Genomic DNA, 25,686 nt, shown 5'->3' with positions numbered 1-25,686 from the left:
TTCGTAGCTGGCGTTACACTTTCAGATAGGGAACCCATTAGAAAGTCTCAATGAACAAAGAAATAAACTTTTTCCTCATAAGCTCTATTCGGAAAGGTTTTGCTTGAAACATGGAAGAAGAATTTTAGTACTATTCTTGCATGACTTTAAGTCAATAAGTGTTAAATGAACGCAAAGTAGACAAAATTCTAACGAAGTATGTATAACAATGATCATGGAAGCTTTGTAAAAGTAAAACAATTATCAACTTCAGTTTTCTGCCAATTTCATCTTTCGAGAATATTTTCATAAATAAGCTGAACAGGTTGTATAGGAGACACGACCGCAGGTTAACGTACAATTACGACAGCCTGTCTTAACTATAACTATAACTTTGTATGCTCAAATGCTTCTTTGGAACAACGTTCTCTTGTAAAATGTAACTAACAAAAGTTAAGTACAGAAGACTAACTTTTAAGTAACTTTTACATTAAAAACTCTGTAACTCTGTACCCAATAAAGATAGGAATTTTGTTTGTTCAGCAAATTTCCATATTTTTGCAAGTTCTAAAACTCTGCCAAGTAAACCATGGCTCTATCTCTTAACACAAAAAAGTTATTATTATTAATATATAAAAACCTACTGTATCGTGGGCTCACCGTACTATATTATCGGTAGATTGGGACAAATGGAACTTATAAGAGTTTAGAGTACTTGACCTTAACTTCAAGGAAAAGTATTGACATCGTGATTCCACTTGCCCCTTTGTAACTTATACGTTCTTAAAGTTATCGAAAAAATAAGCTAAAATATGATACAACTTTGTAAGGTAAAGTTCTGGAGATATATGGTCTTTGGCGAAAATGTTTCTCTCTTTCGTGTAAAATGCAACTAACTAAAGTAAAGTACAAAAAACTAAAGTTTAAGTAAATTCCATATAATATACTTCATAACTTTGTACCTAATGAAGACAGGATTTTCATGTGTTCAAAAAAGTTTCATATTTTTGAATCTTCTATAACTTTTCTGAATAAACCGTTTTTCTATATCTTAACACATAAAAGTTAGTTTTTTTATTTTATTTAGTAAACTCTTCATATTTTTTGACAATTTGCGATTATGCGAGTCATTCTGAAGACACTATTGAGCTGGATGAATGTGAAAAGCGCTATGGAATTAAGTTCCACCTTTTGCCTTATTGGACCACAGTGCACTGGCAACTTCGTTCACACTCTGAACAAAATTGACCTGACGATATGGGTCATTTTCATTGACATCTTTTTTGAAGCAGGCTTATCTCCACTGCTGTTGGACGGGTCGTGGTTAGCCTTCCTAGACCTCTTGGGAGTACTGGCTAATTTCTTGCTCTAATTTCTTGCGCGTTACGATAAGTTACATAGTAGAGGGGGAGGTAAGATCAGCGTTGCGTAACAGAAAATCTCTGGAGAGACTTTCCAAGAACGAGCATTTGTATTGGATAAATTCTTCTACAGCGTTACGTAATTTTTATGGGGTGGTAAGGGTTGGCGTTACGTTTCGTTACACAGGAGGGGGGACCAAAAATTGGGTTTTTTTGCGTTACGTAATTCATGGATGTCGCCTAACTCTATTCTGATAAGCTCTGTTATGTAGAGATCCAAGTCGTCAAACAGAAAATTGTGTCATGGACTGTTAACAATTAAAAACAAATATTTCTATATTTTTCAAGATAAACTTTCCACCATCCCCGAACCCTCCTGACCCTGACCCTTCTGTTACCCCCTCCCCTGTTCATTCTCCAGTCCCCCCTCGCCCCAGGCTTTACCCGGACGGATCTCAACAGGGCAGCTATACTGTTTATTTTCGTCCAAAGGCAGGAGTGAATTCAAAGCGTTTAAACATACTGCAAATTGCTAAAGACCTGACGAAGGGGTACAAGGCCGTGACCGAAATTTCCAAGGTCCGACCTAACAAGCTCCGTGTCGTGGTCAGTGATCTGGCACAGGCCAATGCTATCGCTTGCTCTGAGCTCTTCACACGCGAGTATCGCGTCTACATACCCGCACGAGACGTGGAGATCGACGGTGTCATAACCGATTCGAGTCTGTCTGTCGAGTGTATCCTAAAAAGCGCAACCGGTTGCTTCAAAAATACCGAAACACAGGCGAAGATTTTGGATTGTAAGCAATTGCGGTCCATGTCTCTCGTCGGCGGTAAAAAAGTTTACACTCCGTCAGGCTCGTTTCGCGTTACGTTTGACGGATCTGCACTCCCTAGCCACGTCTCGATCGACCGGGTTCGTCTGCCTGTGCGATTGTATGTACCCCGTGTTATGAATTGCACCAATTGCAAACAGTTAGGCCACACAGCCGCCTACTGCTGCAATAAGGCACGATGTAGCAAGTGTGGGGAGACTCATGCGGAAGATTCTTGCAGTGTTAATGCTGAAAAATGTATTCACTGTGGGGAAAACCAGCATGAGCTCTCCACATGCCCGGTGTACATGCAGCGCAGAGATAAAATCAAGCGGTCACTTAAGGAGCGTTCAAAGCGTTCTTACGCTGAGATGCTGAAGAAGACCGTGACCACTTCTACCATAACATCGAACCCCTTTGATCTGTTGCCCTCTGATGAAACCGATTCTGACGATTCACCAGCGGGAACAACTTATGCCAATCCTGGGGCGTCTAGAAAGAGGAAAAATATTTCCTCTCCTAAACTTCCACGAAAAGGTCCTAAGATTTCCCAAAGTGTAATGAAAAGTACGAACAAACCAAACAGTGCTGCGGAAAAACCGAAGCAAACTCCTCCTGGGCTTGCAAATTTAAAGTCCCAGAAGGAGTTCCCAGTACTGCCAGGAACATCTAAAACCCCAGTTGTTCCTTTTGCACATCCAGTTGATGAAACAAACTCTGGATTAGTGAAATATTCTGACATTGTGGACTGGATTTTTGAAAATTTCAATGTACCCGATCCAATTAAAATTTTTCTTACAGCATTCCTCCCAACAGTTAGATCATTTTTGAAGCAGTTGACTGCCCAATGGCCCCTCCTTGCAGCGATTGTATCCTTCGATGCCTAATTCAACTGCGTATATGAAGGATTCTATCTCTGTCTTACAGTGGAATTGTAGAAGTATTTTACCAAAAATTGATTCGTTTAAAGTTTTGATAAATAAAAACAAATGCGATGCATTTTCCCTTTGTGAAACTTGGCTTACTTCAAATATTGATCTCAACTTCCATGATTTTAATATTATTCGCCTTGATCGAGACACCCCATATGGAGGAGTACTTTTAGGGATTAAAAAGTGCTATTCTTTCTATCGTATTAACCTCCCCTCGATTCCAGGCATCGAAGTTGTCGCATGTCAAATGACAATACAAGGCAAAGAGCTTTGTATTGCCTCAATATTTATTCCTCCCAGAGCACAGGTTGGGCAACGGCTGCTCTTTGATTTAATAGAACTTCTTCCCTCGCCACGTTTGATTTTGGGAGACTTCAACTCTCATGGCGTGGCTTGGGGTTCCCCATACAATGATAACCGCTCCTCTTTAATCTATAACCTTTGCGATGACTTCGACATGACTATTTTAAACAACGGTGAAATGACACGTATCCCGAAACCTCCAGCGCGCCCAAGCGCTTTGGATCTATCCTTATGTTCGACGTCGCTACGGTTGGATTGCACATGGAAGGTAATCCTTGATCCTCACGGTAGCGACCATTTGCCTATTCTTATTTCAATTAATAACGGGTCAACTCGCATGCGACCAATTGACATTCCGTATGACCTCACACGGAATGTCGATTGGAAGTTATACGAGGAAATGATTTCAAAAGCGGTCGAGTCGATTCAACATCATCCACCACTTGAAGAATACAACCTCCTCGTGGGCTTGATTCTCGACGCCGCGTTGCAAGCACAAACGAAGAAATATCCCGGCGTAACGATCAAAGAACGGCCTCCCACTCCGTGGTGGGACCAAGAGTGCTCCGATGTCTACACGCAAAGATCCGACGCGTATCTGACCTTCCGGGATACAGACGATGCCGACGTTTTTAAACGTTATTCGGAGTTTGATACCAAGTTTAAAAGCTTGACTAAGGCAAAGAAACGCGGATATTGGCGTCGGTTCGTAAACGAGACGTCGAGGGAGACATCATTGAGCACTCTTTGGAACACAGCCCGAAGAATGCGGAATCGCGTAACGGTCAACGAAAGCGAGGAGTCTTCAAGTAGGTGGATATTTGATTTTGCCAGGAAAGTATGTCCGGACTCTGTTCCTGAGCAAAACATTGTTCGCGATGCGTCTCCGGGCCACGACGCGATAGAATCACCTTTTACGATGGCAGAATTTGCAGTTGCCCTTCTGTCCTGTAACAATAACGCGCCTGGGTTAGATAGAATCAAATTCAACTTGTTGAAGAATCTACCCGGCAATGCCAAGAGGCGCTTGTTGAACTTGTTCAATAAGTTCCTGGAGCAAAACATTGTACCGCAGGATTGGAGGCAAGTGAAGGTGATCGCCATCCAAAAACCAGGGATACCAGCTTCTGATCACAACTCTTATAGGCCGATTGCAATGCTATCCTGTATCCGGAAATTGATGGAAAAAATGATACTCCGTCGTTTAGACCATTGGGTCGAATCAAATGGTCTACTATCAGATACTCAATTTGGCTTCCGCCGTGCCAAAGGGACGAATAATTGTCTTGCGTTGCTTTCAACAGATATTCAGCTGGCGTATGCTCGCAAAGAACAAATGGCGTCTGCGTTCTTGGACATTAAGGGGGCTTTTGATTCCGTTTCTATTGACATTCTTTCGGGTAAACTTCACCGACAAGGATTTTCTCCAATTTTGAACAATTTTTTGCACAATTTGTTGTCCGAAAAGCACATGCATTTAACGCACGGCGATTTGGCAACTTTTCGCATTAGCTACATGGGTCTTCCCCAGGGCTCATGTTTAAGCCCCCTTCTTTACAACTTTTATGTAAATGACATCGACGAATGTCTGGCAAACTCATGTCGACCCATACGATGAGTTTGGAGGTCTTAGCTGGAGTACTACCATTGAAAAACCGCTTCTGGAGCCTGTCTTCTCGTATTCTTATCAAATGTGAGGTCTTGAACCGTCCCGTGATTGAAAATTTTGAAAGGTTAATCGAACTTAATTCTCAAACCCGTTTTATGACATTGTATTTCAATCACATGTCCCAAAATATTAACCCTTCTTCGAATATTCCAAATCGTGTCGACTTATCAAATACTTCTGATTCTACTGTGTTTTTCGATACATCCATGATAGAAGAAACTCGTGGAATCCCGGATCATTTACGCGTGCAGCAGATCCCCAAAATTTTTTCCAATAAATATCGAAACATCAACTGCGACAATATGTACTACACTGACGGATCATTTCTAGATGGGTCCACTGGCTTCGGTATCTTCAATAACAATTTAACCGTCTCCCATAAGCTCGATAATCCTGCTTCTGTTTACGTCGCAGAATTAGCTGCAATTCAGTACACCCTAGGGATTATCGAAAAAATGCCCACGGCCCATTATTTCATCTTTACGGACAGTCTCAGTTCCATTGAGGCTCTCCGATCGATGAAAGATGTTAAGCACTCTCCGTATTTCCTGGGGAAAATACGGGAACATCTGAGTGCTTTATCCGAAAAATCGTTTCAGATTACCTTAGCGTGGGTCCCTTCTCACTGCTCGATACCGGGTAATGAGAAAGCGGACTTTTTGGCTAAGGTGGGCGCAACAAACGGTGATATTTATGAAAGACCAATTGCCTTTAATGAATTTTTCTCATTTGTACGTCAGAATACGATCATCAGTTGGCAAAATTCTTGGACCAAGGGGGAACTGGGAAGGTGGTTACATTCCATAACCCCCAAGGTATCGACGAACCCGTGGTTCAAGGGGTTGGATGTAGGTCGGGATTTCATTTGCGTGATGTCCCGGCTTATGTCCAATCACTATAGATTTGACGCGCATCTCCGTCGTGTTGGGCTCGGGGAGAGTGGAATCTGTGCCTGTGGTAAAGGTTATCACGACATAGAGCACGTTGTTTGGTCATGCCCTGTACACCGTGACGCCAGGTCTAGATTAGTAGCTTCCCTGCAGGCCGAAGGTAGGCAGCCGGCTGTTCCTGTTCGTGATGTCTTGGCGAGCCGTGACCTATCCTACATGTCCCTTATATACGTTTTCCTGAAATCCATCCACGCCCCAGTTTAGTCCTATCCCCTTCCGCCTACATCCAACCAAACGACAAGAACACGTTAAGACCCCGGATCCGGAAACAGCAACTAGACCCGCACGATACTCTCAGGCCCCGAGGGAGACAACCCTATATGCCAGTCCGTAATATCTTGGCCCAGCAGCGGAACATATTCAATATGCTGCTTACCTATGGCGATGGAAAACCATCAAACAACAAATCAGTGCTTTTCATGCAAAACATTCTAGCTTAAGTTAGATTTAGTTTCAGCTCGTAGTCGGCAGCGAGGATAAAAAATTTGCTTTTAGTTATTAATATACTTTAGAAAGTAAGCTACTAGATATAATTGGCGCCGTTAAACATTGAATTGTATTTGTGCCGTGTCAAATAAACTATAGATGAGGAAAAAAAAAGATAAACTTCAACAGATCTGGTAATAAAAATCTTGGGGCTCATATTTCAGAATTAGCAAAATCAATAATATCAGTAAAAAAGTCCTATTTAACTCTATGTTGTATTTATCTCGAAATAAAAAAAATCACAGGAGGGTTGTGTGCAAAGCCACGACCGCAAGGATGAAGTAGAATACTTCCACAAGAAAGAAAACCCGGCTGCTTGCGTGTCACTCATTTTTTAATTTGTTGTTTAATTCAATATCGGAAAAGATACCGATCACATCTTGGCGTTATCACTGACAGTGAGAATAAAGTATTCCTTGTGATAAAATAAACAGTAAAAAGCTGATTCAACACTCAAAACCAGACGGCTCATGTGTTGTCAAAATGAGTCAACTTTTCATTGAATGCATTTACTAGTGCCCGCTATCGCACAGAGACTGCATTTCTCTAAAGTGCCTCACTGCATCAGCTGCTATCGATGCTAAACCCGCTGCAACTGCTACGCTATCCGTAGCCATGCCAATGTTTTGGCCGCTATACACTGCCGCTGTCCCTGCATCAGCTGGCCCCAGCTGCTATTGATGCTGAGATCCGCTGCAACTAGTACACTATCCATTGCTATGCCACAGCTGTGGCCGCTATCCGCCTTGTATCCACTGCACTGCAACTGCTACTGCTATGGAAGACTGCTGTTGTCGCTGTCTAGAACTATTATAAGCGGCTTCGACTGAAACAGGCTCTTATATAGGGATGAAAAAGCTATCGATAGTAGTAGGAAATCATCGATAACTATCGATAGCCATTTCAGTCGATAATTCCCATCCTCACTCTTATACAGACAAATAGCAAATTTTAAATGGCAAGGTCTATGATTCTGTCGACCGTGCTTGGGAAGCAATCATATTAACGACTAATCAGATCAGTCAAATGTTGTGCTCATGACTGAAGGAAAAGATTATTCAGTACGTTCCGAGACACGGAGATGAAGCCAAGTATATATCTGTTTCAAATTTCTTGAAAGTGTAAATTGATTTAAGAGAAAATATTAACTCTTCAATTAGGTCTTTATTTCATCCTGAACAGGACAATTTGTTGTTTAATTCAATGTTTGATAAGATGCCGATCACATCTTTGCGTTATCACTGGCAGTGCGAATAAGGTATTCCTTGGGGGAAATAAACACTGAAAAGTTTTCCAGAACGTTCTTTTCATTGGATGCATTTGCTAGTGTGCCTGCTATCGCTCAGAGACAGCATTTCACTCAAATGCCACACTGCATCAGCTGGCCCGGCTTATATAGATGCTGAGACCAACGTCAACCGCTGCGCTCTCCCCGTTGCCACAGTAGTGGACGCTTCCGTTGCCATTAGTATCCGCTACCCTGCATCACCTGATCCTGCTATCGATGCTGAGACGCGCTCCGCTATCCGTTGCCATACCACAGCTGTGGCCGTTATCCACTGCACTGCTACTGCTGCTGTATCCACTGCTGCTGCTAAGGTAGGACTGCTCCTGTCGCAGTCTAGAATTATAATGAGCAGCTTCGAGTGAAACAGGCTCTTATATAGGCCAAATTGCACATTTCAAATGGCAAGGTCTATAATTCTGTCTATCGTGCATGGGGAGCAATTATATAACGACCAATCAGAGGCCAAATTTTTCGTTTTGACAAGGCTTGACTATTTTCAATAGTACAATAGTTTGAATAATACAATTACAATTATCAGCATTTGGGAAGAATCTTAGAAGATTTTCCAATCTATTGCTGCAAGAACGAAGGAAATCCATCGAATACTAACCGATTTATTAGCATTTGGAATTGGACATATTTTTCACTTTTTTTTTGGTTTTTTCATTTTACATCCCTATGTAGCCGAACTTCCTGAGAGAAGTATTCTACTTCAAAAAACAGAAGGGTTGTGTGCACTGTAAAGTTGACGTAGAACTACATACAGGGTGAGGAATAATTATCCATGTTTTTCGTTTCAGTGTATAACTAAGATTTGACAGATGTTGAAATGAGCTTATCTATGCAATTTTTAACCTTGGCTATGTGTAAACAATCGACAACAGAATGTGCAAGTTGAGAATTAGAGGCCGTTTCTTCAATGTGAGCATAATAAGACACCCGAAACAATATTCAATTCTAAGAGATGGCGCTGTAGTGATAGTGGTAGTGAAATCGAAATTTCTAGAAGCATTTTGCTTAATGACTGGAAAAACTGCTATAAGTTAACCTGTTTTTATATTATTCTAAAACTTTCTAGTAGTTACTTTTACTATATGCAATCTATTTTTATCAAAAAACTTGATTTTCTTATACAGCTCCGTTGACTCAATATAGTAGTACAGCAAAACCAAGTTTTTTGATAAAAATAGATTGAATATAGTAAAAGTAAGTACTAGAAAGTTAGAATAATATAAAAACAGAGTAACTTATAGCAGTTTTTTCGGTCATTTCGATTTTACTATCACTACCACTACAGTGCCATCTCTTAGAGTTGAACATTGTTTCGGGTGTCCCATTAACATGCACAGCCCTCACCTAGGAAGTAACGACGACGATAAGGACGCCTTTTACGTGCAGCTGGAGCGTGTATACGATAGCTGCCCAACACATGACGTCAAAACCGTTATCGGAGATCTTAACGCTCAGGTAGGCCAGCAGGAGGAATTTGGACCGGTTATTGGGAAGTTCAGCGCTCACCGGCTAATGAACGAAAACGGCCTTCGATTAATTGACTTTGCCGCCTCCAAGAATATGGCCACACGTAGTACCTACTTTCAGCATACCCTTCCATATCAGTACACCTGGAGATCACCATAACAAACCGAATCATAAATCGACCACGTTTTGATTGATGGAAGACACTTCTCGGATATTATCGACGCCCGAACCTACCGTGGCGCAAACGTCGATTCTGACCACTATTTTCTGATGGTCAAACACTTTCGATTGTCAACAACATACGCTACCGTCGTCCGCCACGGTATGACCCGGAACGACTCAATTTTCCTGGAGTCGTTACTGATTACGTGCAAAGCCTTGAGGCAGCACTGCCGGAAGTGGGTGAACTCATCGAAGCCCCTCTAGAGGACTGCTGGAGTAATGTAGAGGCAGCCATTAACAGCGCAGCTGAAGGTGCCATAGGGTTCGTCGAGAGGAATCGACGCAACGGCTGGTTCGCAAGGAGTGTCAGACGATTCTAGAAGAAAAGAATGCAGCGCGGGCATTGATGCTGCAGCAAGGGACCCGTCAAAACGTGATGTGATATAAACTGAGCGAAGACAGCAGATCCATTTGTTCCGGGACAAAAAGCGCCGCCTGGAAGAGATGGAGTGTGAGGAAATGGAGCAGCTGTATCATTCGCAAGAAACACGTAAGTTCTACAAGAAACTGAACGCATCCCGCGCCGACTTTGTGCCGCGATCTGAAATGTGTCGGGATAAGGATGGAGGAATCTTGACGGCTGAACGTGAGGTGAACAACAGGTGGAAGCAGCACTACAATGAACACCTGAATGGCGCAGAGGCAGATGACCAAGACGGCAGGAGGAACGACTTCGTCAGCACAGCGGACAAGGGAGACATTCCGACCCCTACGACAGGTGAAGTTAAGGCTGAAAATCAAGCAGCTCAATAACAACTGGAAAAGATGGCATTGCAGCGGAGCTTATCAAACCGGGCTCGGATAGGTTGGCTTCCTGTCTGCACCAGCTGATAGTCAGGATCTGGGCTACAGAACAGCTACCGGAGAAGTGAAAGGAGGGAGTAATATGCCCAATATACAAAAAGGGCGACAAGTTGGAATGTGAGAACTATCGAGCGATCACGATTCTCAACGCAACCTACAGAGTGCTCTCCCAGTTCGTCTTTCGCCGTCTCTCGCCGCTAGCAGGGAGGTTTGTTGAGAGTTACCAAACCGGTTTTGTGGGTGGGCGATCGACAACGGACCGAATCTTGACGCTGCGGCGAATACCAAGTCCCTACGCACCACCTATTCATCGATTTCAAGGCTGCCAACGATTCTATCGACCATGTAGAGCTATGGCAAATCATGGTCGAAAATGGTTTCCCTGCAAAACTAACCAGACTGATCAAGGCCACGATGGATGGTGTACAGTGCTGTGGGAAGATTTCGGGAGCGTTATCGAAACTGTTTGAAACACGCAAGGGACTTCGACAAGGCGACGGTTTTTCTTGCCTCCTGTTCATCTGCTTCGCTGACGACGTGGACCTTGTCGGAAGGACGTTCTAGGCGGTTGCTGAACAGTACACCAAACTGAAACGTGAAGCAGAAAAGGTTGGATTGAAAGTGAATACGTCAAAGACTAAGAATCTGCTAGCAGGAGAAACCAAGCGCAATAGGGCTCGCATAGGCAGTAGCGTAGTAAATGACGGAGACGAGTTCGAGGTGGTTGACGAATTTGTATACCTCGGATCTTTGGTAACGTTAGACAACAACTGCAGCAGAGAAATTCGCACACGTATTGTAGCTGGAGGTCGTGCCTACTACGGACTCCACAAGACCTTAAGGTCTGGTAAACTTCGCCCCCGTACCAAGTGCACCATGTTCAAGACGCTTGTAAGACCAGTAGTCCTCTACGTGCACGAGACATGGACAATGCTCGAGAAGGACTTGCAAGCACTGGCCGTTTTCGAACGACGTGTGCTTAGGACTATTTTCGGCGGAGTATGTGAGGATGGCATATGGAGGCGAAGGATGAACCACGAGCTGGCACAACTCTGCGGCGAAGTCAGTATCCAGAAAATCGCGAAAGCTGGAAAGGTACAATGGGCGGGATATGTTGTAAGAATGCCGGACAACAATCCCGCAAAAATGGTATTCTTCTCAAATCCGGCCGGTACAAGATGCAGAGGTGCACAACGAGCTAGGTGGTTAGACCAAGTGGAGCAAGGTCTTGGAAGTGTAGAACTTTCAAGAAACTGGTGATAAGCTGCTGTGGACCGAGGACGTTGACGTAACATTTTGACGCAGGTGAAATCCTGAGGGATGTTTCACCAGGTAGGTAAGTAAGTAATGTGTAAACAAAACCACGATATCTCCCTTGAAACCGTGTGCATTAAGTGTCATAATGAAGTCAAGTCCATTACGCAGTGCGGTGAAAGAACCGCTAGAACCCCTGGGAACCGGATAATCATTCGTCACCTAATTAACCGTGAAGAAGGTCATTTTGAAAAATGGCAAAATCATTAAAAATTTATCCGTAATCTGTACGAACTATTCTTCACAAGGATTTAGGATTACGTCGTTACAAGTTTTCAGAAAATCATTACCTAAATGACAGAATGAAAGAAAATACTGAAACTCTGTAGCAGACTTTTTCCGAGATATTCAACTAAAGATGAATGGCCTTCAAACTCTCCTGATTCAAACCCAATGGACTATTCCGTTTGGTCTATTTTTGAGTCCAGAGCCTGTACTAAACCAGACAAATCATTGGATCATTTGAAGGCTAGTCTAACCAAAGCCTGGGATGCCATATCTGTGGAAGAACTATCGTCCATCGTCGATAATTTCCCTAAACGATTGAAGGCGTGCGTTGAAGCCACGGGTGGACATTTCGAGTCCGTGATGTTAATATAACAAACCATGCTAATGTATCTACATTTTGTATAAATATGTTGTTGTTTAATATTGAAAGAATAAAGTTATGACTAAAACATTGAGCACGGATAATTTTTCCTCATCCTGTAAAGCTGTTTTTTTTTTTAATTAAGGTGGGATTTGTTAGTAGCTTAAGTATTTATGATAAATATTAGTTAATATTGAGTATGTGTGTCCAATCACAAATGGTGACTTCTCAACACTGTTAGAAATTTGTAATTTTAATTGTTAGGATTTGTTTGCTTTCGCAATTAGGACTTATCATTCGTAGGGATTTAAACCTACTTGTCAGAAAAGGGGAAGTAAACTTACAACTAACTTAATTGCTAACTTATTGGCTATAAAGAGAGCTTATCGTAGCAATTGAGGATTGCAACGATTTTTGTCGAAAATTGTTAATAATTTTATTTGACATAGCTTCTAATGGTTCAACACCAGTAAGTCTATGTAATTCGAGTGTACCAAACCAAGGAGGACGCTTCAAAATCATTTTCAGAATTTTATTCTGAATCCTTTGGAGCGTTTTCTTCCTTGTTGAACAGCAACTTGACCAGATCGGTACAGCATAAAGCATTGCTGGTCTGAAAATTTGTTTGTAAATCAAAAGTTTGTTCTTTAAACAAAGTTTAGAATTCCTGTTAATGAGAGGATATAAACATCTCGTATATTTGATGCACTTGGCTTGTATACTCTCAATGTGCTCTTTGAAAATAAGTTTTTTATCATAAATTAGTCCCAAGTACTTAACCTTGTCGGACCAACTTAAAATAACCCCATTCATCTTGACAACGTGATTATTGTTTGGCTTGAGGAAAGAAGCCCTAGGCTTATGCGGAAAAATTATCATTTGAGTTTTAGAAGCATTGGGAGAGATTTTCCACTTTTGCAAGTAGGAAGAAAAAATATCTAAACTTCTGCAATCGACTGCATATGACACGAAGACTTTTTCCTTTTACGGAAATGCTTGTGTCATCGCAGAACAATGACTTTGTGCATCCTGGAGGCAAATCAGGAAGATCTGAAGTGAATATGTTGTACAGGACTGGACCCAAGACTGAACCTTGAGGTACACCTGCTCTGACAGGAAATCTATCAGATTTTGAATTCTGATAGACAACCTGCAGAGTTCGATCAGTAAGATAATTTTTTAAAATTTTGATTAGGAAAATTGGAAAATTAAAAGTTTGCAATTTCGCAATCAAACCTTTATGCCAAACACTGTCGAATGCTTTTTCTATGTCTAAAAGAGCAGCTCCAGTGGAATAATCTTCAGATTTGTTAGCTCGTATCATATTAGTAACTCTGAGCAATTGATGAGTTGTGGAATGCCCATGGCGAAATCCAAACTGTTCATTTGCAAAAATTGAATTTTCGTTGATGTGTGACATCATTCTGTTTAGAATAATTCTCTCAAATAGTTTACTTATTGAAGAAAGCAAACTGATTGGTCGATAACTTGAAACTTCAGCTGGGTTCGTATCCGGTTTTAAAATGGGAGTAATTTTTGCATTTTTCCATAATTTGGGAAAATATGCAATTTTGAAGCAGCAATTGAAAATTTTCACTAAAAATTCCATTGTGCTCTAAGGGAGATGTTTGATTAGTATATTAAAGATTTCATCGTCACCAGGTGCTTTCATATTTTTGAAATTTTTAATAATTGATTTAATCTCATTCAAGTTAGTTTCAATTATTTCTGCAGGTAAAAAATTCTGGGAAGAAATTAAATCAAATTGACGTGTGACTTCATTTTCAATTGGACTCACAAAATTCAAATTTGAGTTATGAACACTCTCAAACTGCTGAGCAAGTCTTTGAGCCATTTGTTCATTGGATACAAGAAAACGTTCACCATCTTTTAAAACTGGAATAGGCTTTGAAGGTTTCTTAAGAATCTTCGACTGCTTCCAAAATGGTTTTGAATATGGTTCCAATTTTTCAACTTTAGTCTCAAAATTTTGATTTCTCAGAAGAGTAAATCTATGTTTAATCTCTTTCTGTAAATCTTTATAAATAGTTTTAAAAACAGGGTCACGAGAACGTTGATATTGACGTCTGCGGACATTTTTCAAACGAATTAGAAGTTGAAGATTTTCGTCAATTATTGATGAATCAAATTTCACTTGAGCCTTTGGAACAGAATAATTCCTGGCATCAACAATTGCACATTTTAATGCTTCCAAAGCGGAATCAATATTCACTTCGTTTTGCAAATCAAACTCATTATTGAAATTTCTCTCAATATGAGTTTTGTATCTTTCCCAATTAGCCTTGTTATAATTAAAAACAGAGCTCATAGGGTTTAAAACAGATTCATGTGATAAAGAAAAAGTTATTGGAAGATGGTCAGAATCAAAGTCAGCATGTGTGATCAAATCACTACATACATGACTTTGATCTGTTAGCACCAAATCAATTGTTGAAGGGTTTCTTACAGAAGAAAAGCATGTAGGACTATTCGGAGACAAAATAGAATAGTATCCTGAAGAACAATCATTGAATAAAATTTTGCCATTGGAATTACTTTGAGAATTATTCCATGAACGATGTTTAGCGTTAAAATCGCCGATTATGAAAAATTTCGAACGATTTCTGGTGAGTTTTTGTAAATCACCTTTAAAATAATTTTTGAGCTCGCGTGTGCATTGAAATGGTAAATATGCTGCGGCAATAAATAAAATCCCAAGTTCAGTTTGAACTTCAATTCTCAAAGTTTCAATAACTTTCGTCTCAAGATGGGGAAGAGCACGATGTTTGATTCGGCGATGAATAACAATTGCAACTCCACCGCCGGAACCCTGAATCCTATCATATCTATGAACCACGTAATTGGGATCATATTTTAATTTTATGTTAGGTTTCAAAAATGTTTCAGTAACAATTGCAATATGCACATTATTTACTGTTAAAAAATTAAAAAGCTCATTCTCATTGGCCCTCAATGAGCGAGCATTCCAATTTAATATTTTAATTGTTTTATTTAAAATCATTGCTAAATTTTAAATTAGAAACAATTTTAATAGTAAAATTTGTGCCTATTTGAATGGCTTCAAACATTGATTTTGCCTGCAACATGGCGTTCATAAGATCGAACATTGCCTGTTGCAAAAAAGAAAGTTTACCTGCCGTAATAGGCCCCAGGCAGTTGACATTAGAGAAAATATTTTCGGTAGCAATATTAGCTGGAGTGATAGGTGTACAATTATTTTCTAGCGTGTTTTGCTTACCCATATTAACGGTCATTTTCGAACTACCAACACTAGGCGGTATAATGTTCGAACTACCTGTAACCTGTGCATAAGTTAAACGGGTATGCAAAGGAGTAGGTAAACTATGCGTCACTGGTACGCTTGGAGAATTTTGTTTTGAAGTTGGTTTTAATTGAGAAATTGAATTTTGTTTACCTTGCCTTGTCTTAACAATTGCTAAACGGACTGGGCATTGATAAAAATTTGACATATGGTTGCCGTTACAATTCGCAAAGCGAAAATTTTTACTCTCTTTCACAGGACATGTGGCCTTTTTGTGAGAATTTTAAGACATTTTGGTCCATGTTACAGAATTTGGAACCATGGCCATAACGTTGGCAAGTACGGCATTGGGTGATATGCTTTTCACCTCCGCCATACTTCCTATAAATTTCCCACTTTACACGCACATTATACAAAGCATGTGCTTTTTCAAAAAATTTTAAGTTGTTAACCTCATTGCGGTTAAAATGAATTAAATAATTAACAAGGGAAATTCCGGTTCTCTGACTGTTTTCGCCTCGTGATTTTTGTTTCATTAGAATTACTTGGGTAGGGGCTATGCCAAGTAATTCTGTTAAAGTAAGTTTGATCTCATCAACGGTTTGATCGTTGGTGAGACCTTTCAAGACAACCTTGAACGGCTTGGCGTTCTTGGTGTCATATGTAAAAAATTTGTACATCTTGTCAGTTAAATACTGAACAAGACGATCACGACCCTTTACTGAGTCGGCTAATAAGCGGCATTCACCTCTACGGCCAATTTGATAGGTAACTTTAACGTCAGAAACAAACGTTGAAAGTTCCTTTTTGAATATATTAAATTCAGAAGAAATAGTTACCACAATAGGTGGAACTTTCTCCTTTTTTAAAGATTTTATATTTTGTATAGTTTCATTATTGGTAACTTCCATTTCACCAGCTTCTTGCTCAGGCAAAATATCAAAAGGATTGTCACTACAGACACTCGAAGTGTCAGAAAGAGATGCCTCTCTTTTCCTCCCCGCAGCGATGCGAGGTTTCTTTTTCCGTCCAGCCATTTCAGGTGATACGAAAAAAGTTCAAAAATAATATCAAATTGCAAGTATTGAGAAAGAAATAGATAGTCTTGAGAAAGACTGATGGGAAATAACTTTCAGGTAGTCTTTAAAAGACACACTGACAAAACACAAACTTTGAAGCTATAGGTAGTCAAAGACCAGTCCACAAGCAACCGAAAAAACGTCTGATCTGTAGGACAGTTCAAGACGCACTGAAGCTGTTTGTTACATTGCTTGCACTGCTGCATTCGAGAATGATTGTAATGGATATGACCGAAGCAAACTTTTTCTTTTCAGTATTTTTTTGAACGATATTCGATAAGATTACGATAGATTATCTGGTTTCAAAATGTTAATATCAATAACGTTCACCAATCATTTTTGGATGTTTTCCAGTTACCGAAAGTCACCATTTTGAATTCCAAAATGGCTTCTGGAATCAACTTCTAAGCTCTGGGTATAATGTTGGTTTCAAAAATAACCATATTGAGTGGTATTCGGTCATTTTCGAAAATTGGAAGTCGCCATCTTGGATTTTAAAATGATGTCTATATATGATTTTTGAATATTGGATCGTATTTGGCAATTTTAAACTGTTTCCCGAAACCGGTAGACGTTGATTTCTAACTTCTAGATACAATCTTGATTTAGAATATATTGATATTGGGTGGCATTTGAGCTTGCTTTCAATTATGAATGTTGGAAATCTGAGATCAAAACATGTCTCGACATTTTTCGTTAGGTAAGTAGTTCACGTCATAAAACGTTGGAAGCTAATATCATAACAACACGCTTCAGGCTCAAAATCCCTTACAGTTAAATTTCCAGGTTGATCGAAATTAAAGACTTCGCCTTTGCAATACGAAAAACTAACCACCCCCCCTTTACCCACGTCAATGAAGTAAGACGACACTAATATCTTTGGAACATGTTCGATACGCGAAAATCCCAAGATACAAATTCTCAAGATGAAGTATTCAACCGTTTAATGAAAAAGACAAAATTCAAAGTTGTTGTAATACATTAAATGCTATAGGTTCTATATAATAAATTTAATGATGATCGATTCAGCATTTTAAAAATCGTTAAAGGTTAATTTCACTGACCTCCCATCCTTACTACGCCAATTAAATATAGAAAAGGCTCGAATGGCACAGTAACGTCGCTAAAATACGCCTAATACTGAGAAGCATCTATATTAGGGTGGGAAATCGTTATATGGAAAAAACGAAACTTGATAGCAGAAAGCCAGAACCAAGTTTCTTTTGTTATATTTGAGGTCCCAACCAATCCTAAATTTATCGGAAGTCGATTGGTTTTGTTTTTGTCTTCGCTTGGCGCATTACATTTCAAATTTATATGGAGATTTGTATGTAAAAACCAACTTTTCTGCAATTTCTATTCTAAAGAGCTCAAAACCATAGGTTTCATGACTTCAAATGGTAGGTTTTTTGATGCCTAACAACTGAGCCGAAGACACTAAAGAGCTAGGATGTCCCAAAAAATACTAGAGCTGTTCAAAGTTAAGTATTTCGAAATTTATGTTGCAAATCTTTTTTTCTGCCAACACTGCCAGTGTACCGGCGTCAGTCAGATTTCCATCAGAAGTAACCTCTGAAACACGTTGTAGATTTTACCTACACCTAGAATATTGACCTGAATTTTTTTTGCTTGATCGAGCTGAGTGTATAAACTCATTACGACAGGTTACTTCTGATGGGAATCCTACTGACGCTGGTACATTGGTAACGTTGACAGAAAACAATATTTTCTGCATTCAAATCGACATACTCAACTTTGAACAACTATAGCTCTTCTTAGGGACATCCTAGCTCTTCAGTGCCTTTTGCAAAGTTGTAAGGCATCTAAAATACTTTACTATAACATATTATAGTGCATTATTAGAGCATTATTAAGCTCTCTAGAAAGGTAAATGCAAAAAAGTAGGTTTTCCCATATAAATTTTCCTACAAATTTGAAATGTAATGCGCCAAGCGGAGACAAAACCAATCGACTTTCGGTAAGTTTACGGTTGTTTGGGGCCCCAAAAGGAACCAAAAAAACTTGGTTCTGGAGAATCGATTACTTTTCCCCACCCTAATCTATATCCCCGATATCGGTTATCGGGGAAGACGTTTTCACGTTTATAAGCTACATATTACATACCACTTTCTTTTGCCTACACTGAAATTTTTCGTTTTTCTTTGCACGCACTTTTCGTAAACATGAAATTCGTAGATTGTACAGCACTTTTGCTGGATGTATAGAACATTCGTACTGCAAGTTATGGAATAGAATTGCAACTTTACGCATAATTTGTACAATTCACGAATGTACTTTCATACGAACGTGGATAACAACGAACAAAAAAAAACGGGAGCACGAGTATTTACTTGAACGAAATTTTTGTGTTCTGTTATTTTTGATTTCGTATAATGTACATGTTATTGCGTAAGCTTACTAATTTTTCGTACTATTTACATTATGCAGCGTTTGTTTGTACGATTGATTGCGTTCATTTCTTGAACCTTTCGTTACGTATACGAATAGAGATCTGAAACCATTTTGACAGTTCTGACGAAAGTATGTACCTTCATATTTAATACTCATTAAAGATATACCACACTGCAAATATTTTTTCGTTATCCACTCACGCACATTTCGTAAACATGGATTTCGTAGAGTGTACAGCACTTTTGTTGATTTTATAGAACATTCGTATTGCAAGTTATCGAATAGAATTGCAACTTACGCATAATTTGTCCAATTCACGAATGTACTTTCGTATGAACGTGGATAACAACGAGTAATTTCTTGAAGGTGTTCTGTTATTTTTGATTTCGTATAAACAGAGCTGGTAGCCACATGGTTGCAGAGTCCGCTTTGATGAGCAGATGGTCGTGAGTTCCACTCCTTCACACTTGGTCCGAATCCGTTGCTTTCCCACGTTAAGGTAGAGAACATTTATACGTTTCTGGAACAACATCACTTTTGCATCGATAGGTTTCGTATTGAAATAACTTTCGTGAACATTTGTACGTCTCTGGGGTTAAGTTGGAAGGCGCGCGACGTCGCTCTCTCACAATCGATAGAACTAGAATCGCGTTGTGGCAAACCGGTGATGATCAATCTAGCTCTCTCTTTCTCTCTTTTATTTTTGATTTCGTATAATGTATTGTTCATTTAAATAAAAATTATCAAAACGTCGCTGACGAACTGGCAGTCAGGCTCACTTCCGATGTTTATTTCTGTTGTTCTCGCAACACTGCAACCATCTCAGCCTCCAAAAACAAATACATTGAAATCATTCCCGCTGTTCATGTTGTGTTAACACGCAGTTGTTCTATGTTTTTGTAAAGTCGGAAGAAATTTCGGAATTCGGAAGTCCGACTTCCGAACTTTAATTTAGTGCTGGCGCCACAATATACATTATTGCGTAAGCTTACTTATTTTTCGTACTATTTTCGGCGTTCTTTGTACGAATTACTTGCGTGAGCTTACTAATTTTTCGTACTATTCACATTATGCAGCCTTTGTTTGTACGATTGAGTGCGTTTATTTTTAAAACCTTTCGTTACGTATACGAATATAAATCTGTAACAGTTTTGACAGTTCTGACGAAAGTACCTTCATACTTATTACGCATTGATTTCGTTGCAGAAAACAACAAAAAGTTTTGTATATAAAACATACGTTTTCGTGGAATAAACTAAAATATATTTTCAGTGTATGTTTATGAGTTAGAGCAAACAGATATATTTGTGTCACTCCTCAACTCGAATACTCCTGTATACATATTTTCACGGCAATCGGTCCAGAAGTTTTTGAGTCTATAGGTAACAGACAGACAGGCAGACATTCGCATTTATAGGTATAGAAGACTCACCAAACAATTATCTTAGGCTTACCATTTAAGCTCGATATCATACAAAAATGATATTTATTCATAGAAAAAAGAAAATATTATGTGTATATAAGTTGAACTTAAATGGTTTGATGATGGTTTTAAGTTGTATCAAAGATTGAATTCATACAATTTATATTTACATTTTTTGGTGTCTGTGTTCTTCATTCCCGATCAGTCAAAAATATCAGAATTATAACACATCTTGATATTTTGTTACGAACTTTCTGTATCAACTTGTGTTCTAAACTTGGTCTCGTTAATAGTTAAAATATCAAAATTCCTAAAAATTCCTAAAATTACTTACTGATTATTACAAATTATAGCAAGTTTTGTAAGGTTTTTGGCAGAAAAAGATCAGAACTAGTTAGAATGTACAATATTTTGTCACAAATTGAATGACAAATTTTGTTATAAATATGCTTTAAAAAAAACACACTTCTGAACATTCAAGTGTATGATAACAGATTTTGCTATAATTCTGTACTTTTTATCTTTCTGGCATATCAAGAATATTACAGGCTTTGTAACTTCTATCAAGTTCAGATATATTTGTGTTACCCGTTTGTTATAATCATTTGGCTGCCGACTAAAACGTATATTCATATATTTAAATGTTTTCAGTGTTCCAATTTGCATCTCTATTTCAGGATGATGCCGTGAGACGTAATTCTACGTCCAAATTCGATTAATAGCTGTAATAGCTAATATGGCATTCCACGCACATTTCTCGTGAAGAGAGGCGTTCCAGACAGCATCGAGACTATTAAACAGCGTTTAGATGACACGTGCTTTCAGAGAGCTACTTGGTTCAGGATCACTTCTGCATGTCATCAGCAATTTACAGCTTTCGTTTTACCGTTCTCCTGCAAATTTGGCGAATCAACGATTAACGTTTTAACTGCCAATTTTTAAATGACGCCACCAGTTTCGCTAACCGGCAGAAGAAAAAGCGGAATCACTAAATCATTATCTTTCTCGAAAAACACTAATCACAACGGAGCCGGTAAGCCTTGCTCGCACACTTCTCATTCAACAAAGAACTCGCACTTGGTTGTTTCACGATACGATACTCAAATTATTGACTTATGTTCCATCTGAAGTTCTGTTATAGCTCAAAGCCTAACAACTTACAGCAGCTTCGATCCATCTTCCGCAGCGCTAGTCTAACAAAGTGAAAACTTTCGGGAATTAATTTACCTTGTCTAATGAAGAAACTTTCGTTCGCTCGTTAATCCCCCTGCTTCACTGGCAACGAACGAATTCTTTCGAACGAACCTCACTCGGGCGGTCAATGAATGAAGAAGCTTCTTCCCGATCAAATATGTTATCTTCAGCTGCAAATTGTCGGGACGCCGGTTGTTGCTAACGTTTCAACTCAGCCGGCTTCTGTTTCTGCCTCCTCTGTGGATGTTGAATTCTGCTTGCTCATCCAGGAAAAGGCTGCAACCCGATCACTGGTTCAATTTGCACATTAATTTCACTTCTCCACCGTGCGCGCCACTCGCGATGTTTTTGACTTCCAGCACTCAAACTTCGCGAAACAAATCGTCGGTCGTTACACTCAATCCATAACTGAACACATTTCTACGCGTAAACCAATTATCCACGATGTGTTTGAACATATTTCGCTTTATCGGGAATTTTTGGAAATACCAGCGGCAGACTGTGTGCAGCCTCCTCACACCTTAAAAAACAATTTCACTTGTTTCGCACTAGGATTTCAACTTGCCAAAATCAGCTGGTTCCGGTTACCCCCTGAAATAACTAGCACATCAATCCAACAAAAACCAATCACGAATAGTTCCGAGCACATTACCACATTCATGAAAAAATTCCTGCACGTGACTCCACTCTCGTTGGGTCTTCCGATTTATAACTCCGCGCGCGCACACGCACTTCTTAAACCGGGTGTGTTCAACCAGAAAGCTAGCTACCGCACATCCACCGCCGAGGCCAGTTCGGAGTGAACTGATGATTGTTCAATGAAGAAGTCAGGAGAAAAGTGCTCCACAAAGATCACAACAACAGCAGCCACCGCGCCGTAGTTTTTGTTGAGTCGCGAGTTGCGGGAATGGCCCCAACCAACAAACAGCGTCGCTACTACGCGTGACGTGACGGACCTCCACTGGCGGCGGGCGTCACTGTTGCGTGAGAGCGTCCTCCTGCGGTACAACAACTGAAGCCGGTCGCAAAACAAAACAGAGAATGAGTGCTTGTTGAGTGACTTATTCGGAGCGAGGCATTCCGCACGATTGAACTAATTTAGTTATCTGTTCTCGAGTGGTAGTTTTTTTTTGGCCACAGCCACTGCCGGGCACATTAAACAAATGAGTGAAGGGTTTGTCACAAGTAAGTGATTGTTGATAAAGTGTCATGAATTGCGTAACGCTTGAATGTTTCGGGTCATAGATTTGATTTATTTGCATCCGTTTGGCCTTCCTCCTAGAAAGGTATAGAAATCACTGTGAGGATCGCAGCTCTGAATAAGATCTAACGAAACAATTTGTTAATCTGTTCCCAGTTGCTTTACTAATTCTAACAGATCAGATCAGATCAGATATTGTTGGCTCCAAACACAGAATATATCTGATTCATTGACTGAACGAAAAAGACAATATTGTTTGTGATAAATCTGATGCGATTCAGGGAATTTATGCGTGCAGTAAAGGGAATTTTGCCCAAAAGTAAAGGAATATTTCGCAAGTCCTAATAAAAACCAGCTAATTGATTGTTGAAAAGCAATAAAATATAATACAGGTCGGAGTCGATTATCCGGAGGCACGTCTATCTGGAGGCACGATTATGCAGAGAAAATGGCACGACTATCCGGAGTAATTTTTTTCTTCAATTTCGATTCTATCTTGAAATGCTAATTTTAATTCGACCCAATGATGCGGAGAGAAAGGAATAACAATTGATTTATTTGGTTTATTAGCTGACCCGGCAAACTTCGTCTCGCCTATTTTAATGTTTAATTTAATAATTTTAAACTTTTCAAATTCATTGATTCTATGCGATTTGTTTATATCGTTTGAAATGATTGGTTTTATCGGAATGACAACATCCTCGACTTTTGGCTTTTGTACATCACCTTTATTCCGGGAATATATTGGGAGCTTTTTAGTTATTTTTGTTGTTTTCTGAAAGTGGTCATCTTCGAATTCAAAATGGTGTCCAGGGTCAATGCTTGGCTTCTTTACATCATTTCGATTACGGACATATCCATATGTAGTAGTACAGGTCGGACTCGATTATCCGGAGACTCGATTATCCGGAAACTCGATTATCCGGAATTTCAGAATCGATTATCCGGAATTTTATTTTTTGGTGTACGTTTTCAATTTTTATTCCGAAATTTTGTCTTTACCATCCCTTCTGGCAAATGTGTTACCATTTAAGTCGCTTCTAGCATGTTTGGGACATGTTCGAATTAAGTGAAAATAATCAATGTCCAATTTATTTATTTTGCTTCTCAAGATTTTACCCCTTTTTGCTTTGGAAATAACTTCTGGTTACGCCACTGCATCATACAAGGAAATAAAGAAAAGAAATATTTATTTTATGTTCGTTAATCGCAAAATTTCAGTATTTTTCGGTGTGATTCGATTATCCGGAATGAATTTTTTTTTTGATGTTCCGGATAATCTAGTCCGACCTGTATTCAGTTATTTTCGGCTGTTTCCCAGAAGTTGCCATTTTACAATTCAAACTGCTGTCTGAGGTCAATTTTTAGCTCGTTTATTCATTCTGGATCCGGTGATACTCATATTGGGTGGTATTTGGTCATTTGGTGCTGTTTTTCAGAAACCAGAAGTCGCCATCTTGGATTTCAAAATGGCATTTGGAAACAATTTCTGGCCTCTGAGCGTCATTCTGGTTAAAGAAACACTCAAATTGAGTGGTATTTGGTCATTCTCGGCTGTTTTCCAGACACCGGAAGTCGCCATCTTACAATTTAAAATGTTGTCTGAAGTCGATTTGTGGCTTCAGTGCGTCATAACGATTCCGGAACTACCCATGTTGGGTGGTATTTGGTCATTTGCCGCTGTTTTTCAAAAACCGGAAGTCGCCATCCTGTATTTCGAGATGGTATTTGGTGACATGCCAGAAGAAGGAAGGGTGTCGAAATATTATGGACATGTTTGTTACCAATATTAATAAAGCAGAGGTTAGGCAGATACCTACCGCCGTATTGGTGAAAATGTTGCATGCTTCCTATATGTACACGCCCGACAAAAAATCCGATCAAAGCGCTCGGGGATATTATGTCACAAAGTTTGTTTTGAAAATTGAAGTGCATTCATTTCTTCTAAATTGACGGAGTGTTGTAATGTTTTACTCAGTAAAATCATGTGAAATTTCATCATGAAACATACGGAAGGACAAACTAACAGTTAGCATGCATAGTTTTCCGCGGCCCAAAAAAGTTGGCTCAATTTTGTGTCCGTTGTCGTGTCGGTTGATGCCAAGTTTGTGCGATTCCAGCAATTCAATCCAGAGGACTGTGAAGGCCGGTTTATTGTTGGTCATCGACCGTGTCTTGTTAAATATGGTAAGACAAAAATCATTTTAAATACTTTACAAATTCTTTTACCGTCAAAAAAAGTTTCAGCTGTTCCAACTATTCGTACGATACCTGCAAGAGAGTTAACCAAAACACGCAGAACGTGTTAGTTGACAAAAACTACATCATGATTAGCTTATTTAGAAGAAGAAACGATATACGGAAGATCTCTCAATAGGTGGGCTGATGAAACCATGGCTAGAATGGTTCGATATATTGAACCGTATGAAAGCATATTTTGACTGGAGTCACGATGGTGGGAAATCATACCCGTGTTTAGAGATGTTTTTTTTTTATTCTCGCTTATTTTCCGTCGGTCTAGTTCCGCCACTGTTGTGGCCAATCACCGACGCCCAGGGAGGCGACTCCACACCCAGGCCCCTCACTCACGACCCGTTTATTAACGGACCGGCGCCAACGGCTTTACTTCCTCATGCGATGGAAGGCGTGATCCCAGAGATTCTTCGCCTCAGAAAATCTCCCGGTGTCGGCTAGGATTGAATCTAGACCAGTTGGGTTGGTTGTGAGTGGATTACGCCACCTCACAACCATCGACACCTATGTCGCGGTGGAATTCGAACCCAGGCGTCGAGCGTGGTTGGCGGAGACGTTACCAACCACACTAGGCCCCCGCTCGTTTAGAGATGTTGAAAATGTTAAAAAAAGTTTGTTTTAAAATTTGAACAGCAATATTCCGAAGTGCGT

The 25,686-nt window shown here is 39.7% G+C and overlaps 1 protein-coding gene across 2 annotated transcripts in view; it reads right to left on the bottom strand.

The window, feature by feature from the left end:
• The window catches only part of LOC129718874 (neuromedin-U receptor 1-like), a 285,616-nt gene extending 263,223 nt beyond the window's left edge, over positions 1-22,393 (bottom strand). For both annotated transcript variants that reach the window (XM_055670063.1, XM_055670061.1), the window contains exon 1: positions 21,615-22,393. The gene's annotated coding sequence lies outside the window, so the exon portion shown is untranslated. The remainder of the gene's footprint in view (positions 1-21,614) is intronic.
• Between the last annotated feature and the right edge of the window lie 3,293 nt (positions 22,394-25,686).

This window comes from Wyeomyia smithii, chromosome 1, assembly GCF_029784165.1.
Source record: "Wyeomyia smithii strain HCP4-BCI-WySm-NY-G18 chromosome 1, ASM2978416v1, whole genome shotgun sequence".
NCBI classification, from domain to species: Eukaryota; Metazoa; Arthropoda; class Insecta; order Diptera; family Culicidae; genus Wyeomyia; species Wyeomyia smithii.
The sequence above is the reverse complement of the archived record's forward strand: the minus strand, read 5'-3'. Positions and strand labels throughout refer to the sequence as shown.